The sequence below is a fragment of the Gavialis gangeticus genome, unplaced genomic scaffold, assembly GCF_001723915.1.
Source record: "Gavialis gangeticus isolate Ggan-Ray unplaced genomic scaffold, GavGan_comp1, whole genome shotgun sequence".
In the NCBI taxonomy this organism is placed as follows: domain Eukaryota; kingdom Metazoa; phylum Chordata; order Crocodylia; family Gavialidae; genus Gavialis; species Gavialis gangeticus.
The window spans coordinates 190105870-190118369 of record NW_017728992.1 but is presented as its reverse complement, the minus strand read 5'-3'; the positions used below and the strand labels follow the sequence as shown (position 1 = coordinate 190118369).

General features: G+C 40.1%; 1 protein-coding gene across 6 annotated transcripts in view; it reads left to right on the top strand.

Moving 5' to 3' along the window:
- The window catches only part of FAM49B (family with sequence similarity 49 member B), a 106080-nt gene that overhangs the window by 31770 nt on the left and 61810 nt on the right, over positions 1 to 12500 (top strand). For 2 of the 6 annotated variants that reach the window (XM_019528159.1, XM_019528162.1), the window contains exon 2: positions 10853 to 10937. The exons of 1 other annotated variant lie outside the window; for it this stretch is intronic. The gene's annotated coding sequence lies outside the window, so the exon portion shown is untranslated. Of the gene's footprint in view, positions 1 to 10852; positions 10948 to 12500 lie in introns of those variants that run through there. 3 more of the 6 variants (XM_019528160.1, XM_019528163.1, XM_019528165.1) reach the window with 2 other exon arrangements.

The window sequence follows — 12500 nt, the reverse complement described above, 5'->3', positions numbered from 1 at the left end:
CCCACCAATAACAGATAACAAGGGGCCTGACTAAATAATCTCTTGAATTCCATTACAATTTTTTTTCTGTGATTTGTTTTAACTATGTTTAGTTTTGTTTGCTCAAGTCCAAAGCCCAGCATGTAAAGTGGGGATGCTTTTCAAGGTGGACAACATGATCAGGACATCATCAGGTGTTCAAAACTGAAAGTTGAGTGCCCAGAATGGTTTTAATGCTATTCTTGGTCTTAAAGTTGAATCAATTGAGGAATTCTATTTGGTTTCTTTATCAGGTATTATTCCTTGTCTTAGTCTTCAGGATTGGATTGGTGCTTTGTCTCAGAGGCATTTTTTTTCTATTTCTGTAAAGAAAAGGCAAAGGAAACTTAAGTTTTCAGCAGTGCATCAACAAGTTCTAGTATTGAGGTTAACCTTACAGATTGTTAAAAGCTTTGGAGCTTCAAACAGTCTCTTTTGATGACTTCACCAAAGAAAAATGGGCTTTCCTGTTACCAGTACCAAAGTGATTGAAGTAGCAGAACAGCTGAAGGTAAACTGTGATATATTAATTTAATGAGCAGAATTTGGAGAGATCTGAGATGGTGCCTACCAACTTTTGTAGGATCTGCTGTATAGTCAACAGAGAAGAGTACTGATGGTCAGATTTTTTAAGAATTAAGGAAATGTTGTGCAGTCAGTTCAGTTAAATTTTTACCATATACAAGTTTCTGCTAGTGCTGTCTTTTGATATTGAGTTAATCATTATTATGTTACAGCAGTTCCTAAAAGCTGCCAAAAGATTATGCTAAACCCTGTATAAATATCTTGTAAGGACCACCCCACCTCACAAAAATTACAGTCTAAATGACCAAGATGTTGTGGGAGAAAGGAAAGTGGCATAGGTCCTACTACTGATGAGGAGCTGACGCTTAGTGAAATTCAGGTCCTGGGATCATACAAGAAATCTGTGGTAGAAGCTGGGATTGAACATACTGTGTCTTGTATTCCAATCACAGCACCATTATTGTTCTTTAACAATATGGAGCTAGTTAAATCAAGACATCAGAAATGTAGGTGCTTTAGTTAAAGAAGCAGGCAGTCCCTTAATGACCTTACTTGTGTTACCGTGTCTCTAAAACCTTACATAATCCATGTACTGTTTAGGCAGATACTCTGTGGAGCAAGCAGGATGCAATCAGTCTCCTTTTTAAAGAGAATATAAACAACTTGACAGGCACATTAGATGCTGAAGAACATTTGCATTAAAGAACTGTACAAAATTACCTTTTTGTTTGTTAAAATTCTTGACTTGGCATTCCTCCATTCGGCATGTTGATACAGTCATATATAAAAATACTTCACAAAGTATTCTGCAAGAATGGTTCTTTAGATACAGTATAATCTCACGGTGAAACTTAAGTTGATGAGTGTAAGCCACTTTGACTCTTGCCCATGGACTTGAATAGGCAGTATTACCAGAGAGGGGAGAAGTTGAAAATGTACATATGATTGTTATAAGGTCTTCTTTAAAGTGCAAAGTGACCATTCTGTCTTCAGCCCTAATATGTTTAAGGCTGTATGTGTACCCTTTTTAAATAGAAGGACTTCCCTGTTTTAATAAGTGCATCACCTCTAGAAGTATGAAAATAGGGGCTACTCCTGCTTTGTCAGTCTCCTAGCCTTAGGTACTTGGTATTAACTAAAAGTTAGTATTATAAGAGAGGGAGTAATCTTATGGTTTATCTCCAGTCACAAAGTGTATGCTTGGACCACTGAGGAGCAGATCCAGAACCATGTAACTTTTTTTTTTCTACTTCTATTTTGTTCACCCGTTAATTAGTCTGAGCCTGCTGGAGAAAACCCCTCATGCAGGAAAAGTACTGCTTTAAGAAGCTTTGCTTGGACTGTTTGCCAAAATGTGGAATGATTTATGATGTTTTCACCATACGAGATGCCCATGATTAATTATGAAATGTCATGAATGACAGCAAAAGAAAAATAGTTCTATAGTAGGTATCATTTATTTTGGCTCGTGCTAGTAAGGACTTGACTAAGGCAGAGGTGTCAAACCCATCCAGCCCTGATCCGGAGTGTGGAGTTGTCATCTGCCCTGCAGGGCTGCCCATGAGGCCAGAAATTTGATGAGGGCAGTGTTAATTGTAGGAGCTCCTGGAGCCGCAGCAGCCTCCATTCAGTCCGCTGCGAGATTTCTGGCAACGTGGACCAGATAACACAGCTCTACACTCTGAGAGCTGCAGCGGTTAACACTGGCACCACTCATCCCACTGCTGAATTTCCAGCCCCGTGGGGATACTGCAGGTCAGATCCATCCCACAGGCCAGATCTTTGACACCCATCATCTCTAAGGACTAGTCACATTGGATTTTCAGGATGGACTACTTCATGCGATTTCATGATAGGCAGTTTCCTAAAGATACCTCTCCAGTCACTGGATAAAGTGATGCCAAGGATATGTTTGTATTCATTGTGGAATTGCCATAACCTAGAGTTAGATGGGAACTACACTTAGTCCTTGTAGAGGGTGAGGAAGAAGGGTTCGAAAAATGGCAAGTTATCAACTACAGAAATGACAGTTTATCCCAGAACTGCATCATGGCCTAAAGAACATTTTTAATTGGAGAGGTTTTATATTTTTATTTGTTTAAAAAAATCTGATGTTCAGTTACAGAGCGCTTAAACATCTCAAATTCTTCTGCACTTGAAATAAGTTCGTCCTTGCTATAACTAGTCATGTTAATTGAAGAAGCACAACTGTTGCCGACAATTTAAGCACAAATGTAGGTGAGTCTCTTGTTCTATATGCTGGAGTTATCCACGGACAGTTCTGTACTTCCACCAGATGGACATGAAAGCCCAAACTAATTTCCCTCCATGGGCTGCATTTGGCATCTCAGAATCGGATTATTGCAATATGCTGTAAATGCGGCTACCTATTGGGACCATGGTTAAACTGAAAATAGTGCAGAAAACAGCAGGTTGCTTACTAGGGCTGTGGACAGAAGAACCAATCATACTGTATAAAAGAAGGAGATTTACCATGCATCAGCTGATCTCGAAAAAGGCCAACAACATACTGAGCTGTATTGACAGGAGTGTCACTTGGTAAAGGGAAGTGATTCTGGTACTTTTTTGCACTGGTGAGGCCTTACCTCTGTGTCCAGTTTTGGGCCCCATACTTCAAGAAGCCTGTGAAAAGATTGAAAAAAGTCCAGCAAAGAATGACAAAAATTATTAGAGGTCTGAGAAGCATGACTTAAAGGATCATAGAAAAGTGGGACCTTACACAAGGTAATTTAGTTCATCTACCTGCTTGAGGCAGAGTCATCCCAGCCAAGTGTCCAACCTGCTTTCTAACATTTCCAAAGATGGGGATCCCAGAGTTTCTTTAAGTAGCTTGTTCCAATGCTTGACCATCCTCATAGTTGGAAAGTTTTTCCTAATCTCAAACCTGAATTTTCTCTGCTGCAGCTCTAGCTCATTGCTCCTGTTCCTGTGCCCAAAGAGAAAAGCCCATCTCCATCCTTTCTGTAATATACCTTTTAGGCATTTAAAGACTACATAGGGTTACTTTTTGAAAAATTTCTCTCAAACTTGTAAGTGGGAAAAGTCAGGAGAAGAGATTATTCTGCTAACCTCTGGCAGTTGCATAACTTGGTTGCTGAGAAATACCCTCTATTCTCCTCAAATCTGTCTTGTTTCCGGTGGTTATGGGAATACAAGCTGGCTTCCTTTCAGGAGAGAAGTGCTGCATGTCATCTGCTCTACAGTAACTGCCCAAATTTATGCTCTTACCCTCAGTAGATGGGAGCTAACCTGCAGTAACTTAGCCCTCAGCACTAAGCACAGACCCATCAGGAGACCAGATGAGAAGGCAGAGTCTGACAGACCATTACTACCTGTGGTAAAGGGGCGAGAAAGTTAAGGTTCAGCGTTTGGTTTTCAATTTGCTTATGTTGTTCAGAGGAAAAGTTTCCCCTCCCAAGCAAGTGCTATACATTCACACATCTGCTGTATCTCAATACGTTTGTACATATTCTGCATGGTAGGCTTTGAGGTGAGGATATTTGTTGCTACACTAACATAACTTTGCATTCTAGAAGGTAACAAAAAATTAAATTGGCATTTTTCATGTCTTTGCAACCACAAGACTTCCTGTGGAACTTGCCACTTGCTGTAGAGTTTTGGCTCAATCTCAGCTTTTCTGTTAAAAGTGAAAAACCTTTCTAGCTTTTCTGGTGGAAAAGGAAACCTTGATTATTTGAATGTATTGTATGCGGACACCGTTTTGTTTTAGCTTGTTTGCAACCTTAGGAAAACGTTTACTTTTAAAAGGGAGAATTGCCCCTTTTATCTTGAATGGCTCTCAATTCTGAAACCCATCCCTGAGCACGTGAACATTACTGTTTTTCTCCTGTTTCACTCATTGCTCCAGCAAAGATTTTTGCTTCCCAGGCTGCTTCAAATAATTTAGTATGGAGAAACATTCTGACTGCTGTACATACTGTAGCGGTGTTGGTAGCGGTGCTGTGTTACAGAGTTCATTTCTTGCTATCGTTTAACATGTTCATACTTGAACTCTGAGGAAGCTGCTTACTCAATTTTCAAATTCATATCATTCGGTACATTGGACTATAGGAACTTTGCTGCTCAGTTTAGGCTCAGAGAAACATGGGGAAGCAACTGCGTCTTGCATTTAATTTGCTGGTGCAATGAAGCATGGGATTCCCCTTCTACCTTCATATTTTCATATTTAAATGCAGTTCCATATGTTTGGGACTAACCAGTTATTGGCCACTGAGTTTTTTAAGACACATGCTTCCTGTTATTAGTAGCAGGGAAACTGATTTAAAAAACCTCAAATTGAATGTATATGCTGAATCAGGCATCAGGAAGATATCTTTAAAGAAAAAAACCTAGTACAGATGCAAAACACAACTAAAATTTATTATCTACAATGTAGCTTTTACATAAAGAGGATTTATTTAATAGTTGGTGACCTTTAATGTATATTTACAACTAAATGCATCCTTTACACTAAATTGCTACTTTCTGCAAACCAAGAGGATTATGCCCTGTATGCAGTTAAGAAATAGTGTAGCTTGGCATACATGCATATTTTCTTCAGTCTTAATTGTATTAAGTTTTATATATTATTAAGTTAGAGAATAACTGGAATTTCTTATTTACTACATCTAATTTTTTCTCCATTTGTGGCCAGCCAGTTTGGGATGACAAGCAGGAATTAAAATAAGAAAATAGTACTTTTTTACATCTTCTCAGTTAGAAAAAAAAAGTGCTAGATATGTAAAAAGTTTATCAAAACATGTTTGATAATTAAAATGGATTTGTTAAAGGGTGTATTATCTGTAGTGGGTGAATCAAACTGATGGTTTTCTGATAACTTATTAAATTAACTAAATTATTTTCTAGAATTTAGACATGAGTCTTACTTTTTCCCCCCTTCCAATCCATGTATCAAAACTAGCTTCACTCATTTTTGTTTCAGTTTTGAAAGAACTACTTACTGAATTGAATGAACTGAAATAAAGTGTTTTTCTCCATCTGCCCAGGAATCTAGAGCTGTCAAAATCTAAGTTTATTTATTCACTCTAGTGGTAGATACTGGGAGTGCTATAAAATTTTCAAAACCTCTCGAAGCTTAATGCTGCTCTTTCTGGGTTAAAGCTGGAGCAGTTTTTCTGTTGTTTGTTTTTCTCCCAGCTTGTCCACATACATGTTTGAAATGTGCAAAAGCTGCTGTGTTTTGAGCAGTGGTCCCCTGTCTGTCCCCTTCTAAAGTGGATCCTGATACACATTTGTCCACATCCTCCATGACCTTCCCCAACTTGGTTGTCTCACTTCCAGCATGTTGGCAGCAAACGTATTGCTCATATGTATCCTTTTATTTAATGTAAGATTATTTTACTAGCTCATTTCTTATTTTGACTGTCATTCAAATATAATTTTAATTGGTTCCATTTTGAAGAGGAATGTGTCTTAAATAATCTATTTTAAAAGGGGAGGAGGGGAGAAAAAACCTGCTGCTGCCTCTTTCCTCCTCTTTGTACCAGCGCTAAGAATAGCTGAGGTGTTAGCCATAAGCTTCTTGTCTACTTTGCAGTCAGGAGTTCTGCCCTTTCCCTTTCATGAGCAATTTGTTTTTTTGAAAAAAAAGGATCATGTACAAATGCCGGATGAGTTGCCAGAGGTAGAGAAATAAGCCTTTCCTACTGGAACAAGTAGGACATCATAAATAGAGAATCATAGAAAATTAGGATTGGAAGGGACCACAGGAGGTCATCTAGCCCTGTGGTTCTTAACTTCTTTTGTACCAGGATCCATTTGTAAACAGCAATGACCAATCCTGACCCAGTGCCCCTCACTCCTGACCTGCTGCCCCCTCTCCCGCCAGCTCCCCCCAGTGTGTGGAATGTGGGGCATGGAGGGACCCCAAGCAGTCCCTTGCAGGTTGGAAATCTGCCAGCCTACAAGGGACAAGCCACTGTTTCCCACGTTTTTCTCCTTTAAAGGAGAATCTATTTTTAAAGTTTGTTCATGACCCTTTCATATATTCATGTGGCCCACTTTTTGGGTGGGACCCATGGGTTGAGAAATGCCGATCTAGTCCAACCCCCTGCTCAAAGCAGGACCATCTCCAACTAGATCATTCCAGCCAAGGCTTTGTCTAGCTGGGTCTTAAAAGCCTCCAAGGATGGAGATACTACCACCTCTCTTGGTAACCTGTTCCAGTGTTTTACTAGCCTCCTAGTGAGAGAGGATTTTTTCCCAGATGATTTTTTTTCCTTGCTAAAATCAAGCTATACCACGTCTGCCAGTCTCCCCACATCTACAGAGCCATTTAATCATAGAAGGCAATCGGGTTGGTCAGGCATGCTTTGCTCTTGGTGAATACATGCTGACTGATCTTAAACGCCTTCTCCAAGTGCTTAGAAATGGATTCCTTGAGGAACTACTCCATGATTTTTCCAGGGACTGTGGTGAGGCTGACTGGTGTGTAGTTCCTGGAGCTGCCTCCTTCCCTTTCTTAAATATGGGCATTATATTTTCCCTTTTCCAATCATCCAGGATCTCTGTATATCTTGGAGATGGGTGCCTAGGAAACCCCAGAGGAAAAGACATCTCTCATTTCTCTGGTACCTTTTTCAGTCCCCATCACCAGAAGATGCAGGATAAAGATGCACTGTCAGGCTCTAATTTCATTTGTAAAGAGGCCTACAGGTACATTGTTTGGTTTTGCGCTGTACTGTCTTCAGTTTGTATAAATATGAGTGTATCAGAGAAGATACACTCTGAGAAGTGGTAATCCTCCTTCTCTGCTTACTCTCAGAAGCACAAAATTGTGAATTACTATATTTGCCCAAATCCATGATGAACTTTTAATTAAGATGACTACCTCCACCCCTCACCCCCCGATACATGGGAAATTGTAACATATATAGAATTTTTCATGTACATAATCTAACTTATTGGAGGGTCATCTTAAATTCATTCCCCCTCCCCAAATGCAGCGATGAGGCTGGCAGTAGGAGGGGGTCAGGTGACAGGGGAGTCGAGCAGCTTAATGCGGCTTGCCACCTGCCTGCCCCCCCCCCCCACTTGTCCCTCCCTGTGCCACACTCCACACCTGTTCCCCAGGTGCCCAGCCAGGCAGCAGCACTTGCAGTTGGCAGCTTTGGCCCCAGGGCCCATCAGAGCTGGGTCTGGAGCCAGGCTGGAGGTGCTGCCACCACAACCACTGCTGCCTGGCTTGGGGAGGGTGGGCAGTAAGGTACGTGGTCCATGCCCTGAACTGAAGCGTGGTGAGGGGAAGTGGGGTGAGCAGAGGCAGCACAGGGCAGCGGCTGCAGTTCCAACTCCAAATCTCCTGTTGATGGAGAGTTAAACCATTTGGCAAGTGTATCTGCTGTACAGTATCAGAAATGCAGAATTTCCTTTAACACCTCATGACTCAGAGCAAATCTGGCATGTGGCTTTCTGAGCAGAGCTGCCAAGTGAATATGTACTTTGAGAAAATATGCTGCTGTCCCTCTTCGAGATAAAGTGGAACTGTTTGGATGGCAAGAACGTTCTGTGTTCTCTGGAATGAATGGTTGGTATGAAGTCAGGGCCAGTTCAGAGTTTCACATTACCTGTATGGGAGGTGCAGGGAAATTTTAGGAATGGTTTGAAACTTAAACTGTAAATTGCAGGCTTCAGTACAGTGTTTAAGCTTGTTCCTATTGTTGCAACACCTTACAATAGTGATCCTTGACCTGAACTCTGTTCAAACAGCAGTGGCTGCCTAGATGTAATTGCATGTATTATGCCAGTGGATTGCTTTGCACATTCTTTGCAAAGCGCTTTTGTTACCTGTACATCCAACTTTTCATGTCTGATTGAATAGTTGTTTGCTGTAAGCTATTTTGAGCCTTTTGGATGGGGTGCAAAATAAATCTATTAAATCAATAAATAAATGCATAAATAGGGCTACTTACCATCAGCTACTGTTCTAGTTGAAGAACTGGTGTTAGGTTTGGAAGCAGCTTGAATTTACACAGTATGTTTTCATCAGCATCTAAAATTGGCTTCTTCAGACCGAATCTATTTTGACTTAAACTTTCTTGTCCCATTCTTTGCATAAGATTATGAAAATTAGAACAGTAACTTAGTCTTTTCCCTGTGGCATGTTTCACAAATTGCTTTTGTTTTTTTTCTCTGAATTTTGTTAATAGAACTATTGTTCGTGAGTTCTTGTGGTGCTTGGGTGTTGAATTCAAATGAACTTTTTTTTTAAGGTGCTGCAGTAAGAATTGCAATAATAGATTTTATTTCTAAATGAATCTTTCAAAGAGGAGCCACTAATTTCAGAAATACAAATAAAATGTTAGATGATCCTTAGGATTCTTATTCTGTAGGAGGTTGAAGCTCTTCTGATGTAAACTAGCAGTGTGTGCTTGGAGCAGAATCTGTTATTTGGGAGAAGGGGACTTTTATGCTCTGCATATGAAGCTTTCTATTAAGTGGCAGCTAAGAGGAAGTGATTTTGAGTATTCATTGTAATTTTGGAAACAGTGCAAAGTAAATCAGAAAAAAAAGTGATCCAAGATAGAGGACTGCTTGGGTATTTGGTATAAATATTAAACTTCCTTCTTATCTGTAAGAAGCCTGGGAGAGCAGTTCTGCAAGCGGGGACAAGAAATTCTGAAAAATTAGGATCGGTTGCTGCCCACACCTGTGGGGCACCCTGTGGGGTGTAGGTGGGGTCCCATGCACAGGGCCATATCATCTGACCAGTGGGGCTTGTAAATTTGGTGGTGGAGGAGGGGTTGAGCACCTCTGACCTAGAATACGAGACAAACTGCCTTTTCACAGATATAATGCGGGAAAGTCTGTAATAACAACATCTTTAGCCAGTTCTTTGCTTCTCCAGATTAAGGAATTAACATAAAAATAATTGGACTTTCTGCTCTTCAGAAAATGTTGTAGTGGAGCACCCGATCTGATCTGGTGGGTTTTTTTTCATTCGTAATAGTAACTGCAGTAGTGATCTGTTTGTGATTTAATTCACATTACCTTCCATTTGGCTGATAGATGCTTCAGGAAAAGTATAGAGATACCCTATTGAAGTTAACTGTGATGCTGTTCAGATAGTGTTTTTGGGGAGGGTAGATGGCAATGGGCATTTCTTCTGGATCCCACCTATGAATGAACTTATACCCTGAAATGCAGCATTGTTAAAATTTGGGCTTGGTAGTTCATCTGTTGCTGCTCTTGTCTGTCCAAACTTTTTGTGGTGTTGAAGTGAGATTGTAGTTGTAACGATCCAGGAATTTGAGAAGCCAGAATTTTTGTGGGTGATATATTTAGAAAGTTAATCCAAGTGTCTCCCAAACATGTACTTGGTGCAGTAAAGGGCATCACCCACAAAAATCCTTACCTCTTGCATAATCTTTTTGTGACCCTTCAGCAGTTTCTCAACTTGCCACACAAAGGCTCTTTTAACTGTACACAGGTAATATTTCCTATTTTTCATGTACGTAATAAATTGAAGAAATACTGTCAGACTGATAACTTGTTTAAAGCAGTTTCTTCTGTAGTAATCCTATATAGCATTGCAGATTTTGAAAAAACCAGGGTGATTTAAATTAACTCTGTGTGTGGTTTCCTACTCATTGAAGTTACTTATCCTGAACAATCAGTTCTGACTCTTCAGTTGGGCTACTTTTTTAGATTGTATTGTTATTTCTACAGAGCATATAATTGAAAACTGATCATTTAAAAAATGGGGTATTTGCCCATTACCTTATGAATTTTAAAAATGTAAACAATAACTTTATTTACCTTGGTTCTGATCAGATAAATTATTGTCAGGACAGAATTTGGCAATGGTATAAAGAATTTTCCATTCCAATAGGAAATGTTATATTAGAGCCTAGAAAATTTAAGAGATGCATTCAATCAAGTCTTGAAAAATTAATTCCATAGTAGTAAAAGGAGAAGCTTTTTCCTGATTAGTATAAATAGATCAAAGCCATATGTTACAGCAGAATTTAAGCTTTTATTAGGAGGGAAATTCTAGACCTTGTGGTTGCAGAAATAGCCACTCAGATAGGAGCTGACTGAAAAACCGGTATCACTTTATCTAATTCTGGGGTTGTTAAAATCATAACAACCCAGATTTACATTTTTAAAGATTGAATAATGATATTGTTTCTTTGATATCAAAACAGATGGGGAGCTAGAATTTTTGTTACTACATATATTACAGTTTTATAGCACTGAAACATGACATTTTGATTCAGTTAGACCATGTGCCATTTGTCTTTTAATCTTTCTCTTGCTGTTTCTTCAGATACTGAAGACAAGCTGCTACATCAGTTCTCCAAGGAGTAGAAGCTTCTATTAAGACTCCAAGAGGATACTGTCAACTGGTAAACGTATATTCAGGTCCTTGCTTGTAGACTTTCTTCTCACTGTGAGAGAATGGAGATATGTACTTTGTGGGTCCAAATTAAATTTAGGGTCAATGTGTTGTTCACTGAGAGTGAGTCCTTTTGTACTAAGAAAATTGTAGTTTTGATAGTAGGACTAAACTCACCTTTTACCCTTGTTTTTGTTCTGACTAGAAGAGGAGTGGGGAGGAGGGAAAAGTGGCTTTTCACAAAAACAGATGCTTTTATTTTATAAGGTGATTGTTTGTGCCTGTAGTTTGGATTAAGACTGCAGAACTAACACTGTAACTTTAAATGAAGAAACGTTTCAGCAGTGACAGATTAAATGATAATATATTTTTTAAAAAGGAACAGAGTTTTTAAAATTTTCCTTTGGAAGTTCTGCTACCCTTATCTGACTTAATACTTCTTAGGATGTATACTGATGAACAGTAAACTTGTGCTTGAGTATATTACATAGGGAAAAACTCCATTAATTGTTTAGTCAGATGCTAAAATTCAACATAGTTGTCTGTGCAACCTTAATTCTCCCCTTTTATGGACAGGATGGATGCTGAAAGAGGAAGGTTTCCCATGGAAAAGTAGTATGTGATCATGCCATTAGATGTTACTGCTTTGCATGCACAGAGGGGGGACATATTAAGCTTGCACAGGCAACTGTACATTTGGCATTCTGTCTTTCAAATGTTTGACTTTGTAACCTAAATAACATTTTTTTTTAAAGTAGTGAGTCTTGGATACCAATTCCTGGGTTTATTTTTAAAGAAGAAATATAACAAAATGTCTGTAGCTGTATCAGGTCACCATAGACCTTGAATAAAATTCAAACTCTGAACCTCTTATCACTGTAGCAGACACTGTTACTTGCTTGAGTTACAAGTATACAGAAATTAGTCATCAGGGGGAGGCTGTTAATGCAGGCAAGGGTAGACAGCTGGGTTCAGGATTACTGATGCAAGTGGGTAGGGGAAGAAAAGAGGAGAGAAGTGGACATGACTCTATATGGAGGTCTAGAACTTCTTAATCTTAACATTATCAAATAACGTTGTTGTTTTATCTAATTTTATTCTGCCAAATGGAGGAACCAGTATTAGGGGGTGTACGAATATTTTTTGGGCTGATATCAGTGGCCAATTATTAACCAGCCATATCGCCCAATACTGATCCGATAGCCGATATGCAACCTGGCAGCGTGGAGAGCAGTGTTTGGCTGGTAAGTCGGTGGTGGGGGAAGGGGAGCAGAGGGCGGGTCAGATTGAGGCTCCCATGGTGAGGGAGGAGTGGGACAGCAGTTGGGGCAGGGCGTGGGACAGAGCAATGAGTGTCTTGTCCGGGGGTGTGGGGAAGAGGAATGGCTCCCCACCACTGTGCACACCCCTGGGGGGAGGCATGGGGGGCTGTGCCCACCGGATTTGCGCACAGGACCAGGGCAGGCTGCCCACTGCGGGCTCAGGACCAGGAGCTGCACTGGCCTCTTTCTGGCAGGGGGGCTGGGTCACGGCTGTACTCAGGGCGAGCAGGGCAGGCGGTGTGGGTTGGGAGGGTGGG